Raw genomic sequence first — 17,490 nt, forward strand, 5'->3', positions numbered from 1 at the left:
CTGTGCAAATGGAAAATATTATTGCAACTGTTGCTGTCCAAGCCACTCATTTCATTATTATTATCTAAGTCTGCCTTCTGGTGCTTTAAACTCATTTCTTTTTGCTCTGTCTGGTTGGGTAATGGCTGTAGATTTCTCCCTAGGGTTCCCACTGCACAAATGAGAGAGGGCTCAGGCGGCCATATGTCTCCAGTCCTGAATCTAAGAACCCCTTCTAGACTTCTGTCCTACCAGACTCTCCAGCACATGGCCCCAGATGTCCTTGGGGAGGGGACACATCTTTTTAGACCCGTGCAGCTGTGGAGCCTCTTCAGATCAGACTGTCACCAACCCAGCCAGCATCTGCATGAATCATAACTGCCTGTGCCCCATTATGCAGGTCAAGGGGGTGGCCAGAGCAGGTCAGGGTCTGACCTCAGAGGTCTCTGGGTAATTGATTGCCTTTGGTTTCATGGGCTAATTTGGGCTTTTGCCGAGCCCTTGGGGAAATGGCTTCATCCCCCTTATTTCCCCAAGGGAGAAGTAAATTCAAGAGCCGTCACTTTTTTACCTCATAGAGATGAGAGGAGCCAGAGAGGGAAAATGTAAGCATCCCAGTGTACAATATTTTGTAGTAATATGTATGTGTGCCCTACCCCAGATGGGGGCTGGGGGCATAAAACCCTGAGATTTGTAGAGTTTCATATGGAGTGCCCTTTATATGGCTTAAAAGTCATCAGCCACCACTGGGGTAGTACATATATTAACATGTGTAATTCTACCCACAACACACACACACCCTCTGTGGATACAATGTGAGACCCTTACAGTCAGTAACACAGGTACTAAGCAGTTAGTGGGACCTTTGGATCTAAGGATGAAGGAAGGAAGGAGTTAGGCAGAAACTACTCCTTAGGAAACATCCATCTCCCTTTCTTTTCAAAGAAGTGTTTTGCTGAAAATTAGAAAATGAATAAACAAAAAGAAGAAAATAAAAATCACCTACAATCCCCAATGGAAGATAACTGCTAGCTACAGTTTGATATATGTCCTTTTGGACATTTTTCGATGCATGTATTTATATTCATACAATTTTAATAAAAATCAAATTATTCTGGGTGTACTATTTTATAACCTACTTATTTCACTTAATTTCTTATGTCAATAGCTATATATCTTCATTATTGGTAATGACTACCAAGTTTCCTATTGTGTGAGCATAGAAGGAAATGTGTATTTATAGTTTCAGGGATTTCCACTTGGGTGCAGAGGCAAGAGTCTGGTATGTCCCTCTCTCTTCACATATGTGTTCACTTCTTTACCACTAAGCATATGATGTCAAAGGAGAATACATGTCTGAGGTTTTCATTATGTCCTGCCAAGTCTTCCCTTAAGTTTTCCATCAAGGTACATGTATAATAATAAGAGAAAAGTAAGACTTAAATTAGGCTTTGTAAGTGAGGGAAGAGGTGAATTAAAAAGCAAAAGCGGAGGCAACTTAGGTCTGGAAAAGTCAGGTTTAAAACATCAATACAGGGATCTAAACAAACTATTTCTTTATCCAGGGTTTATTTCAAGCTCACCCCAAGACAGGCACTGTGCTCAGCTCTGAGGTGTGCCCCTGGCAGGCCCCCATAACTCTGCTGTGCTCCTCTTCCCTCCTCTGTAAACTGGGAACAATGATGAACCCTGCCTCTGTCCACTGCTATGATCACTGAACAGGTTACTATGTGTACAGATTAACACGTCAGATGATACCAGGTATACCAGGAGTGCTATGGAGGCATTTAATGTTGCTGAGATGAAAGAAACTAGAATGGAAAGTGGAAGGAATGTGGAGTGAAGGCCAGGGGTCAAGAAGAGGGCTCCAGGTCTTGGTCCTGATGAGAGTGCTTGCCTAGCATGCATGAAGCCCTGAGTTCAGTCCCCAACCGTGCACACACCAGGTATAGTGCAAGCTTGTCATCCCTTCATCTATGGGGTAGAGGCAGGAGGGTCAAGGCCATCCTGTGGCATTCCACCACTGGGGATATATATAACCATTAACCTGAGTACATAATTTGACCTTTAGAGGCTCATTTCTTCAGCTATACTAAGGGATTATAATCACTACTCCATCTGGAGTGACTAGGGCTTCACCTGAAGTATCCTTCGCACCACTCAATAACCACCAGCCATCCTTCCTTGTTGACAGGAGGTGGGGACTGGTGCAAGCCTGGGGAAGTATCATGTCTTCCTCACACTTGACACAGTGACAAGTTGGCTAGTGGCCAGCCCAGACCATAATAATTTGGGGGCTTCTTTCATAAGGACTCCGAGGGTTGGTGGAGAGTGGCCTAGTTGGCTCTTCGAGAAAATAAAAAGGCAGAAGGAAATACATCTGATCCCAGTCCTGACACCAGTAGCCATGAGATCCTAAGGCAGGGTCTCAGTAGCCCCCCGCCCTGCCCCTCCGCCACCGCCTTCTCTGAGTACTCCTATGTTGATCTATTGCAATGGTCTTCACGCTAGACTGGACCTCACCAGAGGCTTGACAGGGAGTCTCACACAACGGGTACCACTGGGCGTCTCTGTGAGCCTGTGATCCATTTGTCCAGTGACTGCCTGTCAATCTTTTTCAGTGTCACTTCCGATAAATAGCTGAGGACTACACCTTGATACATCAATTCCATCTGAGATTGCCTTGACAGGCGGCCCAGCTCCTGAATCATCTGTTTGATTCATGGCCCAGCAGAAGCACTGACAAGACCTTTCCTAACATGTTAGGTGGTGCCAGCCCATACCTGTCAAAGCAGCAGACTTTACTGCTCCCTTCTGCTTCCTGAGGAGAAAGGGAACAAACAAACATACATACACTCCTACACGCATGTGTACATGTACATATAGTCAGCAAATATGTCTGGGTCAAATCAAGTGCTCCTGGCTCAAGGTGGAAGGAAGAGGACGGATATGAAACCATACCACGAGGTCTGGGTTCTGAAACTGCCCCTGTCACCTGGGTTCCTTCAGATCTGAAGATGTAACTTAACTCCTGTTAGATAGGAGAGCTGCAACTTTCCCTGCTCCACAGGTAAGGCCAGGCATCAGACAACCAGGATGTGAACCTCAATGGAAGATACTCAGGACCACCAGGGCTCACTCTCTTTATTTCCATCTGTTGAATAAATGTATGAAGAAGCCGTGGTATACCAAGGACTACCCTGGTGTTGGCAATATTCCAGTTGACAAGCAGACCAAAAAAAAAAAAAAATCCCTCATCTCTGGGGCTTATATTCTCATGGAAAGTCATAGGAAGCCACCTAACCAAGTAAGTAAAATACATAGTATATGAGATGCTGATGAACTATTGGAAGAGAAATACTTGAGAATGAATGAGGCATAGATTTTCCTGGTTTCATTTTGAACAGAACAGTCAGGTAAGACCTGGTCAAGGGGGTCAGACTTCAACAGAGATCTGAAAAAGGTGACAGAGAGCCATGTATCTCTCTAGGGAAGTGCGTTCAGACAGAGGAAACCAGAAGGTGAAAAGACCCGAGGTAGGAATTGTCTGGTGTGTGCTAGCCCAGAGTAAAAGGGAGGCATGTCCCAGAGGTAAGGTCACACTGGACACTGTAAGGAACTGTGCACTGGACACTGTAAGGAGCTGTGAACTTCACACTAAGGGAGGTTCTGGAAGGTTTTGAACACACAAGCGGCATGGTTTAAATTATATTTTACCACGCTCACTCTGAGGCTATATTCAGGAAAATAATACTGCCAGTAACAGTGGATGCCTTCATAGCACCTCCTATGTGACAAGGACATGAAATTATTAAAGCACATTAAGTATATTAACTCATTTGATCCTCATAACAGGCTCTGGGGTCTATTACTGTCACCATTTTATAGATGAAGATGATACCGAGGTGTGATGACTTACCAGGGTCACACAGCCGAAGAACAGCAGAGCAGGGGTTTGAGTTAAGACAGTTTAGCTCCGAGTTCTGGGATCCTCCCACCTTGCTCTGTTGTGGTGTGAGGGTCAGGGTAAAAGCAGTGAAGGGCAATGACAATGGTTGGAACTGGGCACGTAATTACGGTTTGTGGGAGTGGAATTTGGCTGTATGTACAGGTATAGCCAATGGGTTTTACCCCTAGACCAGGAGTAGCAAGAAAGAGTCAAGCTGGATTTCACCAGAGCAACTAGACAGCCAGAGTTGCTTTTCTGAGGTAGAGAAGGGGAAATGGAAGAGAGGGGTCTGTTGGAGACACACTGAAGTATCCCCAGAGTGTTTATACTGTGGGAAAGGAGGTCAAAGGTAATGCTGAGATGCAGAAGGTCACAGAGGTGGGGAAATGGGACGTAATTCTTCAAGTTGAGCAGTGCCTCTTTTTTGTGCGTCTAAGCCCTGAGCATTCTCTAAGAACGGGGGTAAACCTACTGTTCTACATCCTTTGGCCACCAAGGAGGAAGACGTGTTGGTGCTGGAGTGAGGAGCCATCTTTCTTTCTGTCTGTGCAGGGAGATGGAATACCCACTCCAGAGTCAGCAGTGGGAAGCGGTCTAGAAGGGGGGCCGGTAACCTAGACGACTGTCTTCCCCCTCCGGGAGAGAAAGGCATTTTTGTTATTTCTTCCAGATCGAAGGGAGGGCCCCCAAGACCTGTTGGAGCTCCGGTGATGGCTGAATTCACAGTGAGATGGTCAATTGCTTGGGGTACCCAGGCAGCCTCTGCGGGGAGCTGGAGGGAGCTGCTGGTGTTTATTTGGACGGTGAGATGCTATTTAAAATCAGGCTTTGTTTCTGAAAATGAGACAGCTGGGGCTACATTTGGTGGATAAAGACATTTTGTTGAACTTTCAAAATGGGGTATTATTTTCCATTTACACTTATTTCACGGAGAATTGTAAGAAGATGGAATTGTAGACGCGTCTGCGATATGCCGTAATGAGTGATGGATCTTTGAAGGTAAAAATATCTCTAGAATATTTCTTTTTTTTTTCTTTTTCATTTTCACTCCTCTCTCCCTCCTCTGAGCCTCAGGTTGAGTGGGTTTAGGTTTTGTTTTGTTTTGTTTTTTAATATCGAAGTGGAAGAGTGTCTCTACTGGGAGTGTAGCCCGTGCTCTGTTCAATGTTTGTCTTAATAAAGGTTAAAAGAAATGAAATCATATTAAAAAGGATCCCGAGAGACCAGAGCACCAGATGTTTCCAACTCCTGGTGTTGCTGGGGAGAGAGGCAAGAGGGTAAACCTGGGGAGCCTGTGGGCCAAATGGAACTACAGACTCTTCCAGGCCAGTCACCCTAAGGCTGAAAAACTCAGAACAAAGGAGTGAGGGAAGACGACAGGGGAACCGAGAACCATGGGGTTCCATGGAGGTGCCCCACCTTTCTCTCTGGGGAAGGCCACTGAGGAAGGTGCGCATCCCAGAGGGGTCAGATTCAGCATCTTTCTGTTGGAGCACTCTTCCTTCTCCTAATTGCTTTGGAAGAGCCAAGAAAAGAGATTCCAGGAAGAAGAAAAACACTCCCCTTGAATTTCTTGAATAAGAACTTGCGTAAGGAGGCCTGATAGAATTTATTTATTAAGTAAATACATAATTTAATCATTAACTTATCAGTCACTGTATCAAAGAATCAATATAGGAATCAGAGGGTGAATTCGGGGGCCCTGATTTTCTTATAAACTCTTATAAACTCTCAGCTGTCTTAACCCTCTGCTGGCAGATATTGACAGTCTTTTGTGTACCTATAAAGTCAGTAATTTCTACTTTAAAAAAAAAAAACTCAAATTGTGAGACTTTGATGATAGCTCAGTCCTTTCACTGCTTGCTGCCCAAGTGTGAATACCTTGTCTGATCCCACATGGAGAAATGCAGGGGACAGTGTTGTATAGCACGCATTCGTGAACCCAGGGTTGGGAAGGAAGAGCAAGTGGATTCTTGGGGCCTACAGGCTTGCCTAGCAACTCTGATGAGCCTCAAGCCAATGGAAGACACAAGTAAAAATAAACAAATAATAAGTATCAAGGCAAGTGGCTCCTGAGGAATAACACCCCAAAATTGACCACTGTCTTCCACGTGTACCCATACATACTGCACACATAGATGCACCTGTGCACACACAAACACCTATGTATGTGAGTACACACACACCTGGACACACACACATGTGCACATGCACCATCTACTTCACCATTCCCAAGCCCTCCAACCAGCTATGTGCAAACAAAAACATGGAAAAGTACCCCTGCCCCACAGGGGCCTTTGTTCATAAGGACTAATTAGAAGAAACTTTCCTAAAGAAAGAAATAGATCAATTCCTAATATAAAAATGCAGGGCAAACCCTGGGCTTTAGGATCCTAACCCAGCCACAGACTTAAAATTTTTAGTTATAATTTTTAAAGGCCATTTTGGTGGCCCTTTGAACTCTTCACAAGATTTTGGGTATAACTGTTCTCCAACCTGCCATTCCTACAGCAGGGTGGTGGACACCCTCCTACCGAACATCTCCAGGGAGAAGCCTGTTTCTGCCTTTGTTGGTATCTCCCTGCATTTCTAACTGCCTGAACCACAATGGGAACATAATGGCCATCAGTCGATGCCCCTTAAATTGAGCCCAGAGCAATCATGTTGGGCATGCAAGCTTTTCTCCCAAAGACCATGTGTTAAGAATGGATAGCCGATGTCAATCGCCGGTCAGTTGCAAATAGCAACTCTATTATTTAAGGCTCAAAACACCAGAGTCATCCTTGACCTCTCCCCGGGACATAACTCATAAATTCCACTAGCGTTGGAGCTGGGGAAGCAGCCTAAAAGACACACAGTGATTTGTCAATTAACTCTTACTAATCCCTTGATGTAGCTGTGAACCCGGACACAGAGGACTCCATTGACAGACAGTGCCCTGCATTCAGAGCTGAGGGCAGTGAGATCATAAGGAGCAAGAAGGGAAGAAATGTTTGTCTGTGAGCGCATAATTTATATTCTATAAATTGAGAGGAGCCACCTGCAGATCAGACACTCAAGAACAGAGGAGGATGCCAAAATAAACTCTCTGGGTTGGAGAGGAAAAAACTTACACGAACAACAGAAAAGACACCAGACACCCCAAACGGCGCAGAACAGACAAGTTCGGTCTCTAACACACAGTGGAGGATGGAGGGCAATCTACAGCCACAGCCAGTTTTGGTGGCCTGAGAGATGGGCAGGCATTAGAGAGTCAAGAAGCTAAAGACAGATGCCTACAAAACAAAGTAGTAACGGGCTTCGTTGTGAATGATGTTTAGGCTGAGCTGATACCCTAAGAAGGTGTCCTTTTGCCTTTCCTTCACACCGGCCCACGGGTAGGTGTAAATGGCGTTTTGTAGATGGGGAATATCAGAACGTCAGGAAAGAGAGGGGGCTTGGAGTCCCCCTTGCCCAGCATCCCGGTATCCAGTGAGGATAACTATACTGGAATCTGCCGGCAGAGCCCTAAATTCCCCACGCTTACCTAGCCTCACCAGGGAAGCCAGCGAGTAACAAGGAAGAACCTGTCACCCTTGGGACCAATTTTTTCTTTCTCTTTATTACCTGGATTTTGTTAAGACCACTTCCAAGCCCGAAAAGGCTGACAATTCCAGGACATGGAGGTCACTGGGATGAAGAGGCCTCCACAAGGAGTTAGTCTCCAGCTGGGAAGGCAAGAACAACAGCAGAACCGTGACAGAGGTTCCCAAATGCCCGTTCGTTCCTTTAACACCACCTAGGAAGCCTGTTAAGTAACCTGCCATCCCTGTAATTTCAGGTTACATATCTACGATGTGGGAATCTCTGTTTCCCAAGTTCCTTTGGTGATTCCTAACCTTGTGCTGAGGTCCCTGAATTAGATACTACCGAGGGAAGTGTGACCTCTGACCTGACACATAGTTGTCTGTATAGGGTGGGTTCCATTTGTTCATCGACAAGATGGAAGGGGAAGCACCCACTCAATCCTCTGACCTCCATGTTGTGGGTAAAGACAAACAGGACATAGAAATTAAGGACGACACTGGGTTTTTCCGGAGCAGTTCCACCTGCTGTATTATGAGTTCAGGTTTTAGTTAGTCTTTGTTCTGTCATTGAGCCCTATGGGGAGAGGTTGGTTTGAAACCATCCTTGCGCTCTCCAGAGTAACTTTCCACCCTCCTGTCTCTCCTTTGACAGCCTAGTCAATACATAAATCTCAACATTTCAGCCCCATGCTGGACCAGCCCTTGAGTTAGAGCCATTCAGGAAATCATTATCAGTAATTGAGGATACATCTTCTAGATGAAGATGCATTGCCACCAAGAGGAAATAAATCACCTGCTCCATCCTCCCTACCCTCACTCAAACCAGGTCAGATCAAACTGGACCCGCTTGGCACTACACAGGTAGGCATCCTGTTCCCAGCTAATCCTTGCCATGACTGGCATTCTTCACTTCATTATACCTGTAGGGTAACCATTTGCTTCCCTTTGGTGTGTGTGTGTGTGTGTGTGTGTGTGTGTGTGTGTGTGTGTGTACCAGCATGCACGTGGTGGGGATGGAGGACAACCTCTGCTGTCTTCCTCCCTTTCCACCTTATTTGTAACAGGGTCTCTCTGTTGGTGACTGCTGCGCAGGCCAGGCTAGCTGGCCAGAGTGCCTTCCAGGGATTCCCCTGTTTCTACCTCCCATCTTGCCTGATGAGGGTTGGGCCACACACTTCTATGCTGGGCTTTACGTGGGTTCTAGGAATTTGAACTCAGGTTTCCATGCTTGCATGGCAAGCTCTTTACCCATTGAAACATCTCCTTAGATCCTTTCTTGACTTTTTAATTAAACACTATTCATTCATTCAGTGGCACAGGGGATTAAACCCAGGGCCTTGTGCACTCTAGGGAAGTGCTCTGCCCTGGAACTATACCCCCAACTACCACCATCCTCATCACCATCACCATTATCATCACCATTATGTATTTTGAGACTGAATCTTCCTAAATTGTCCAGGCTGGCCTTGAACTCACTCAGTACCCTAGGCAGGGCTTTCACGAATTTGGGATCAACCTGACTCAGTTTCCCGAGTGTCTGGGATCACAGGCCTGTGCTGTTTGCCTGGTTCTAACACTTTTTATGTGCATCGAAGGCAGCCTAACCCCTGCCAATGTCTCCTGACCATTTCATTTCCTAAAATCCACCATGGAACATTCCAGAAAAGATAAAGAGCAAAGCTCCCCAGTTGGTAAATATCAACCATCGAGGTTTTCTGCAGCAGCCCAGGGTTTTACATGCCCCACACTATTCTCAACTGATAACACAGATAACCCATCTGGTCATGACCTGCTTTCCCTCCCAGGGTGGGCAGGGGATTAGAGCTGTTTTAGCGCTGGGAGACTCTGAGGTTGTAAAAAGCCTTGTACTCTGAACAGAGGGACAGTTACATAAGTCCACCGAGCTCCTGCACTACAGGACAGCAGGCTCCAAGTGGCATCTAATTACAGGGAGGCTGATGGTCGCGGTTGAAGATCCTGTCACAGGACCCAGGTCTCAGCCCACTGATGTCCTGCCAGCAGTTGCACTAAAACGGAAATTAAGCTCAGTGTCACGGCCATTTAGGACATTAGGAACGGAAGGCGCCCGGGAGCTGCTTCCTGGCCCCTTGCCCATGTTATTAACAAGGTGCAAACGAGGACCTAGGCTGGGAGAGAAAACAGCTGGAGAAAAGAGACCTTCACTGCAGGTGGAGATATGAGGAGAGGTAGGGGATGCAGAGAGGCTGTGTCCCAAATCACCTTGGCTGAGAAGAAAATTGGCTTGATAAATGAAGAAAAGTTACCATTTCTTCATGCAACCCCTTTTTGGAACATTTTCTAGGTTGTAAAGTTTCTCCTGAATTTCTGTGCTGGCTTCTAATATAACACACTAACATACACATTACACACACACACACCACATACACACACACACACACACACACACACACACACACTCCATGGGGGGTCGAAAGGCTAGGGATGTGTGACATCCACATCCTTTGACACCACTGTTCGTCATTTGTAATTTGTTTGAAACCTTCAGGCTAGTGGCTCTCTGTAGAGTGTCACCAGACTGCCAAATTCTCTCACTCAGAATCTGGGGAAATCCTGGCCTTGGCTTGGGTCCAGCTATGGCCAATGCCAGGGCCATTTGCTAAATAAAGAACACAAGCCCCAGAGCTGGAGGATGGTCTGAGAGTTCTTTGTTTTGCAGCTCATTCACCCCTGACTCAACCCACACCCAGCACACAGACATACAGATACACAGCCAAACAGACACATGCACACACAGTTACACACACACACACACACACACACACACACACACACACACACGTGTATGCATGCATGCATACTGACTGGGCTGACACACTTGAGTAACAGCAAAGAGATGAAGCACCATGGGACCCTGAACTGCTCTTCACCTACTCCCACTGAAAAGTGCACACAAGGGGAGCTTTTCCCATCCTGGGCACAAAGGTGGAGCTGGAGGATCCCTGGAGTCCACACCGTCATCCGGAACCTTCCCTCTCCTGCAGGGCTCTGCTGTCTTGTGTCTGGAGTGGAGGTGAAGTGGAACATGGGAAACGCCAGCTCCCTTTGCATGGAGGGGGTGAATTAAAAAGCCCGTTTTTCTGTCCTGTCAGGTCTATTTAAGTATTTAATGAGGTGAGATAGCACCAATAAATTTCACATGGCACAATAACTCTGATGATGTGGGCCATGGACTAATAAGCTTCCATCCCGGGGATAGAAGAGTGTTCTTGCCTTTGCTAGATCTTATCGGGTTTGATTGCTTTGTTCAGATATTAAAAAGGTTGAGCAAGGACTTTCGGGCACTGCCACAAATCTGCCCGTATCCTCCCGGCCAAGATAGATTGAAACCAGGCTGTGGAATGCAAGGCTGTTTATTTTAATTGACAATCAAGAGGAGTGGAATTGGTAGTGAGCGGAGGGTGGGCAAGGAGGCCACGGGGCCTATGATTGGGTGGCTTCTGAGGCCACCTTCGTCTCTTCGGCATCCACAGCAAGGCCATTCGTTGGTCCAAGGGGCTTTCTGCTAGAGTGTCAGCTCCTCAGTCTTTGAAGAGTCTCTTCTTTTCCGTGCTTGTCCTGACCAGAGAAACAGGCCATTGACCCGTGTGTCACCTGCAATTTTTGTCTTGGCTTTCCATGGAATGAGCCTGGCGACAGACATTTTCCTGGCACTTGAGTCCAAGCCGGGCTGCTGCTGTTGCCACTTGCACACCCTGCGCGTTCTATCCACTGGAGCTTTAGGGGACAGCCCCCAGAGCTCTTTGAAGCCAGGAGCCACGCAATCTATAGGGACCCTTCACCCCACACGTGCAGCGCAAGGCAGTGACTCAATTTTACCAAGTGTATATGGACAGATGTGGGGCAAGGGACATAACTTCACATGCCATGCAAGTAAGCGTTTTCCAGTTGATTTGTAGGTTTATATTAATATGCGTTGTACTATTAAACGTAATTCATATGTCACACATGATTTCAGAAGCATTATTTCTCAGGACAAAATCAGGGTAGACCAAAGGTTCTTAACGCAAGCGAAGTTCAGGTAGATTATTATTTCAGTCTGTCGTCGATAAAGAGAGAGAGTAGCCGGAAGGAAACTTTAGGGACTGCTGTGTCAGCTGGCTTGCTGATTGGCTGGTCGGCCAGTGAGTTATTAGCCTTTTCATGGATGGATTTATTTTCCAACACTTTATTGCCCATTTTTCAAACACAGCAGAGAAGTGGGAAGACTGCACTGGGAACAACCAGAGGCCTGTGCCCCAGGCTGAATGGTCCACACCCCATTTCGTTTAACTCCCGTCTCTGTGCCCCAGGCTGGACGGTCATCATCCTGTTGTGTTTAGCCCCTGTGCCTGCGCCCCAGGCTGGACGGCCAACACCTCATTGTGTTTAGTCCCCATCTCTGTGCCCCAGGCTGGACGGTCGACACCCGGTTGTGGTGTTTAGCACCTATCTCTGTGTCCCAGGCTGGACGGTCGACACCCTGTTGTGTTTAGCCCCCATCTCTCCGCATAGCTGTCCTGTGAAACTTTGCTCTGCCTCACTTACACATTTAGATTCGTTTCAAGATGGAGGGCAGTCGCCAGTGCACTGTACCCCTAAACACACAGAGTTAGAGTTCAACATTTGCTCGTAGTTTGGGGAAGTATAACATACATGCACAAATCCTAATTCTATTGTCCAAAGAGCTTCACATACATGCCACACAATGCACAAATGCTAATTCTATCATCCAAAGAGCTTCAATAAATACACACCCTTGTGTAACCTTACGGGTTTATAGATTACGACCACCACTCCAGAAAAGGTTCTCAGAGCACCACCCAGTCCAACCCAACTCTTGTAGTCTAGACCACCACAGTCAGGATTTTTGTCAAAATATATTAGTTTTCCTTTATCCATGGAAGTTTGTGTAGATGGGCTAATGCAGTGGGCAATCTTTGGAAGAGTTACCTGTATTGATGTATGGATCATTAGTTCATTCTTTTTAAATACTGAGTAGAGTTTCTCTGTTTGTATCTGCTCTTTTGGCGGGGGAGAGGGGAGGACACGTGGGATGTTTTGGACCTAATCAGTAAAGCTGCTAAGAAATGTCCATGACGTTCTTGTCAGCGTGGGCTTTCTTTTGGACGAGTTGCTAAGCGTTGTGTGGAAAGTTCATAGGCTAGGCATGGGTTTAGTTTTCACAAGCCCAGCAGGCCCTTCTTCAAACACAGCTCTGTGCTTGAACACTGCTAACTGTGATGTCTGAGAATTACAACAGCAGTGGCTGGGAAGGGCCGAATTAGCTAAAACGTCTACTGTACAAGCATCAGGACCTGAGGTAAGGAGCTGACAGATTTGTGCACAGCTAACTGCATTAGAAGATATTAACGTCATTAAATAATGAAATAAAAACTGAACCAGAAATCTATTCAGGGTTATCAGGGAAAGCTCTGTGAAGAAGAAGTCATTTAAATTAGACCAAAAAAATGGGGAGGAAGGACACTCCACTCCGAGGTAGGTATTCCAGAGCGAACAACACTTCTGGGATAGAAAAGACCAAATCCTTCAAAGTGAAAGTCTAGATCCACAGTACCCAGAGCAACTAGAACAGATGCTGTCCTCTCTGTAAGAGACAGAGGTGGGGGTGACCTTGATGCTTGCCGCCAGGTAGTCTTGCTGAATCAGTGAGCCCCAGGTTCAGCAAGACCGTGACTCACAGAATAAGGAACAGAGTGGCTTGGGAAGACACTCCTCAACATCAACCTCTGGCCTCAACATACATGTGTGCACAAACATGCATACATCTCCACACACATAACACGTGACCTTCCCAAACATACACAAAGAGTGGCAATGTCCTCCTCTGTGCCCTCTTTTCCATGTAAGCCATTCCTATCCACATTTAATAGTATCTCACTGTGAAGTATTTTTTTCATGTACTTAGTGTTCCTAAACTATTCCCTAGAGAAGTATCTATTGAAATCATTTGCCTATTTTTTCTTATTACATTAGCTATCTTTTCATTATTGAGTGGTACCATTTATTTGTGTGGCCTAGTATTCAATTCTTTATCAGATGTGTTCTTTTAAAACATTCGTTCATTACTTGTGATTTGTTTGTTTCCTTAATTATGGCTCTCGGTGAGTAAACATGTCTTATTTTGATAAAAACTATTCCCTGTATTTGTTTGCTTCCTTTTTCTATCTTTTGTTTATTGCTTTCATTCTCCAAAGATGGCATTCCCTACTTCCAAGTTACAAGGGCTTTCTAAAGCCTCTCTCTAGAAGATTCGACATTTCACTTGGGGCTTTGGTATATGATCTCTCAAAAGTCATTTTTTGTATGTCATATTTGATAAAGACCAGGGCACTTTTTTCCATATAAATATCCAGTTGTTTCCATGAAAATTAAGAGGCATTTCTCTTCCTCATAATGACTTATGCACTTTGGTCAAGAATCAAATAATAACGTCAGTGCAGGCCTATTTCTGGTATCCTGTTCTGCCCCATTGATTGGTAAATCTTTTTTTTAATGGATTCTTACAATGTTAGCACTAAAAGCAAACTTAGAAATTCTTTAATCGAAGGGTTTATAAACTTTCCTGGGTGACAGCCCTTTTTAAGTATCTGATAAATACTTTGGAAAGAAATTGCAGAGAGATACAAAAGCTTGCATATCATTTAAGAGGGAGCCTGACCCTTCGAGAGTTTATTCTGACCCAGGTGTTTTATAGGTGACAAAACAGAAGTTCGGAGAATCTGTGAGATTTCTCAAAGGCTGCAGCTTTAGCTGGTGACAGATCTAGAACCTAGGGCCTTCTGCTCTCCTCCACCAACCTCTCCAAACAGAGGGAGTTCTCTTATCCATCAACCAGGAGCTGACATCACAGTGTTTTCACGACTACCTTCCTTAGCGGGTTTTAATGTAATGAAAAGCAAACCAGTCTATTCCAGGCTATCAGGAAAGTCTCCATGGAGAAAAAAATCATTTGAATTGGACTAAAGAGATAGGGAGGAAGGCCGTGTTCCAGAAGGAGCAACAGCTCAAAGCTAAAGCTAAAGACTGGGTCTAAGAAGGTATGAACCAAAAGGTACTGTACATGTGTGAAAATAAATTGATTGTTATAGCAATAATCCTGTTCTTTCAGATGGAAAAAGATCAAATAGCTAGGAACAAACTCTGTGTCTTGGTATGATTTTCCACGACCCCCTTTCCCTGAAGCCATTACTACTGTAAGTGTGAGACTGTGTTTCTGGGTATATCTAGAAAGGCTGTCTGAACCACCCTCTGGTCAAGAAAAGGAAGGAAGAAGGGAGTTGGGCAGAAAGGATTTACAAGTTGGCATCAGTAAACCCTGAGTGGTAACCTGTCTCTAAATTTTACTAATTGTATGATCTTGCACAAACCCAGAAACCTTTCTGACCTTTTGTTTTCTCATTTGTAAAATGGGACTAATCATAACACTGACCTCGCTGGCTGTTGGGAGGTGTCAAAGAAATAAAATATGTGGAGATGCATCACCCTAGGCAAAGTGCTGTGTAAAGGGCAGAGTTGTCGTTATTTGAAAGAATCACTGTGGATGCCGGAACGTAGGACCCCACACCGCTGGTACTGGGCTATGTATCTGAAGCAGTTGATGCTGGGAGAACCAAGGGAGCTATGCTTGCAGCCAACCTCTGTGTAACATGTTCCTCCCCCAAAGGTAAAGGTTGGGAGGAAACTCCAGCCTTATACAGACTGACAGACATCGTTTATAACATGTGCTTTCTAGACTGTCTTTCAAATGTACTGGAATCGACCTGTGTCATCGGGGAGTCTTAGAAGAAGAGGAAAGAGATATTACACATTAGTATTTCCCTAGACTACACTGACTTTATGAGTCAGAATAAGGTAGCTTATGGTGCCGTAACAATGTTTGAGTCGTATTGATGTATACTGACAAAAGTGAGCTATATAATATACTATGGACTGGAACTGGGGATCCTCGCTCCAGCTCAAGTCAAATGGAGTAACTACCGTCTCATCATACCCAATGAATATAATGAGGGGAAAAAAGGATCTAGAAGATACTATGTTGACGAAATGCTTGGGTACATGGAACTTCTGCGCATACCTCATTGTCATAAAGCCATACTCACACAAACCCAGACCTGAGCCCAAGAGATACAGATCAGCCCCCTATGTTTAGGAAGTATAAAGCTGAAAGTACTATAAAGAACTCTCTTTTGTTTTTTTTTTTTTAATTTAGTGTGTTGTGGGCAGGCAGTCAGAAGACTTTAAGGCGTTTGTTCCCCCATCCACCTTATGCAGTCAGAGCCTTTCTCGTCTCTACTTCTGTATACTTCAGGCTAGCTGGGCCCTGAATGTCTGGCTGATTCTCCTACCACCCCTTCCTGCCGTACTGTAGAAGTTCCAGGGTGACAGCTGTACATTACTGCATATGACTTTTTTAAAAAAACAAAAACAGGGGTTGGAGAGATGGCTCAGAGGTTAAGAGCATTGCCTGCTCTTCCAAAGGTCCTGAGTTCAATTCCTATCAACCACATGGTGGCTCACAACCATCTGTAATAGGGTCTGGTGCCCTCTTCTGGTCTGCAGGCATACACACAGACAGAATATTGTAAACATAATAAATAAATAAATATTAAACAAAACAAAACAAAGCAGTGCTTTGGGGATTGAACCTGGGTCATTGGTTTATGCTTGAACATCCTGATTCATCTTGCTGTCCGTAGATAAAGAACTTTCATTAAGGCCTGGGGAGATGGCTCAGCGGCCAAAGTTTTTATCATGTACCTTAGTTTCTTTCGCTGTTACTTTGATAAAACTCAAGAAATAGAGCTTAAGAAAAGGGGTTTATTTGGCTTATAGTTCCCTGCCGCAGTCCATCACTCTAGGGAAGTGACAGGAGCCTGAGAGAGTTGATCACATTACACCCACAGTCAGGAGCAGAGAGCAATGAATCAATGTCTGCTCCTGCTCAGTTTGCCCTCTTCATTTACTGCTATCCAAGACACCCCACCCCTGCCCAGTCCAGGGAGTGGCTCTGCCTACAATCAAGATAGATGGGCCTTTCCACATCAATTTACATAATGACTAGAATCCCTCCCAGGCCTTCCCAGTAGCCAATCTTCATCTAGACAGTCCCTCAGGTGCCCTAGAGGGTCACCTCGTAGGTATTAAATCAACACGACGAGTCATCATTCCACCGCATGCTTGAGGACCTGAATTTGCATTCTCCAGAGCCACATAAAAATAGGTGTGGTAGTCCAGGTCTTTAATCCCCATCCCCCTACAGCGACAGTGGATACTCAGGGCCTGCTAGACTGACATACCCAACGAGGAACAACCCATATCTGCATGAATGCTCACACATTCATGTGTATACATCATACACACACACACACACACACACATTTATACCCACATGCACAGCACACAAGAACTCTTATTAAGACTTCCCTCTTAATACTGCTTGGATCTGCCCTATTCTTTCACTTTTGGCTTTGTGTGTTTCGTTGTGTCTGTTTAGAGTGCTATTATCTCTTCCTGGAAAGTACCTATTCATCTTCTAAGACTCATTCAAATGTCTCCTCCTCTTGAAGCCACTCCAGAACCCCTTATCTTGCATAGACCAGTACAAGCCTGAGTTTATCTGTTTATTTCCTTACTGCACTGAGGACTCCTTTCGGCAACAAAATAAATGTTCATGAGATAAATGAATGAATTCTCACATTCCTTCTACACAAGAGCCTGACCTGAGTCCCTCACCCCAGCCCACCTTCTGAATTACCCTGACTGAAATGGAAAGATGACAAACAAATTTTGTCACACCCAGAGCCAAGGTCTTCATAAGAACAGAGATGGCCCCAGATTGAATTTACAGCTCATGGATTTACTTATTTTACCCACATGAAAGCAATATGCATTCAGTAGGTATGGTACTTTGAATTGAATCTCTTGCCAGGCTAGCAATTAGATAGTCACTCGCAA

The sequence above is a fragment of the Myodes glareolus genome, chromosome 4, assembly GCF_982192425.1.
Source record: "Myodes glareolus chromosome 4, mMyoGla1.1, whole genome shotgun sequence".
Classification (NCBI taxonomy): domain Eukaryota; kingdom Metazoa; phylum Chordata; class Mammalia; order Rodentia; family Cricetidae; genus Myodes; species Myodes glareolus.